This window comes from Solanum stenotomum, chromosome 4 (assembly GCF_019186545.1).
Source record: "Solanum stenotomum isolate F172 chromosome 4, ASM1918654v1, whole genome shotgun sequence".
Lineage (NCBI taxonomy): Eukaryota > Viridiplantae > Streptophyta > Magnoliopsida > Solanales > Solanaceae > Solanum > Solanum stenotomum.
The window spans coordinates 20569018-20570879 of record NC_064285.1 but is presented as its reverse complement, the minus strand read 5'-3'; positions in this window follow the sequence as shown (position 1 = coordinate 20570879).

Sequence of the window (1862 nt, the reverse complement as noted above, 5' to 3'; positions counted from 1 at the left end):
CAATCGCCATCTACCTCCATCGTGAACCGCCGTGTTCATTTTTAAAGTTACTAAGCTCTCAATAATTTCAACCAAAATTCAAAATTCACTTTGAAAAATCAAACTTTGAAGTCTCCAAATATTGAACACTATCACTCTTTTTTGTGTTCATCACTAATTTTCCATGCAACTCATTCATTGCATATTCTACCAAATAACATTAAAGGGTAAAATCTTTCTATCATTAATCGATCATTTTTAAATTCTTTTGTTTTTTTATACAAGAATCATGATGAATTTTCAGTTGATTTAAAGAAGGTTAATGAAGAAAATTTCACTCAATGGTTTCTAAATTTAAGCTTGCTTTGATAATTTGAAAAATCATTTAGTCAGAGTAAAGAAAAAAAGGAGCAAGAAAGGAAAGAGAAGAGAAAAGAAGGATAATATAAAAGGAAAGGGAAAATGCATAAGTAGCCCCCCAGCCTATACCCGAAATCCCTGAGACACACCTAACCTTTACTAAGGTCNCCCCGAACTTATTTTATATGTAATATTCTACCCCTTTTTGGCCTACGTGGTACTATCTTGTGGGTCCAGCGCATGTTGACATTTTTTTCAAGGATAGTGCCACGTAGGCCAAAATGGGGTAGAATATTACATATAAAATAAGTTCGGAGGGGTAATAGGACCTTAGTAAAGTTTAGGTGTGTCTCAGGGATTTCGGGTATAGGCTGGGGGGGTACTTATGCATTTTCCCTAAAAGGAAAAGTAGAATAAAGAAAAAAATAATAATTTTAAATTTTTTAAAAGGTAAATTATGTGGCAAGCGCGTGTCACTTACTTTTTGATACAAATCTAGGTGTGAGTTTTAAAGGGTGTATATATTATACTTTTAAAATGTTCAGGTGGGTAATAGGACCCCCGTGAAGTATAAGTGTGTAGTTGAGAATTCGATAATAGATTAGGGGGGCTTTTTGCTGTTTTCTCTATATAATACTTTAATATAAATACAAATACCTATCCAAATATAAATATATATATTTGCATTACTGAAAATATTTATCTCATAAAAATTAGCTATTAAATAAATAAAAATAAATAAACTAAGACAAACGTCAATTGGTGTTATCATATGAATAAAAGGGCAATGTTTATATAGTAATAACTATTTTGAAGCAAACTTCCTGACAATCTAAATGACATAAGTAGCATTGATAAATAAAGTCATTCTTTTGTCTTGAGCATAAAAAAAACAAATTGCGAAAATTCTCTAAATTTTGGAAAAAGATAGGGAAAATGCATAAGTACCCCCCCAACCTATGCCCGAAATCCCAGAGACACACCTAACCTTTACTAAGGTCCTATTACCCCCCTGAACTTAATTTATCTATAATATTCTACCCCTTTTCGGCTTACGTGGCACTATCCTTGAAAAAATTATCAACATGAGTTGGGCCCACAAGATAGTGCCACGTAGGCCAAAAAGGGGTAGAATATTACATATAAAATAAGTTCGGGGGGGTAATAGGACCATAGTAAAGGTTAGGTGTGTCTCTGGGATTTCGGGCATAGGCTGGGGGGGTACTTATGCATTTTCCCGAAAAAGATATTCATAAACATATATCTACATCACAGAGAAATTGTTAACAAAAATAAATGAATTTAGACTACATCATGTTAATTACTTTATATATTGGAACATTACATATTAATGTATATATTAAGTAAAAAAATAATTATTATATCATCAAAATTATTTTCATCAAGTACTTGAGGTTATGGAATATACCCTCTTAGGATAAAACATTTACATCGTCAGAATAAGGAAAAAAGCATAAGTACCCCCCCAGCCTATGCTCGAAATTCCAGAGGCACACCTAACC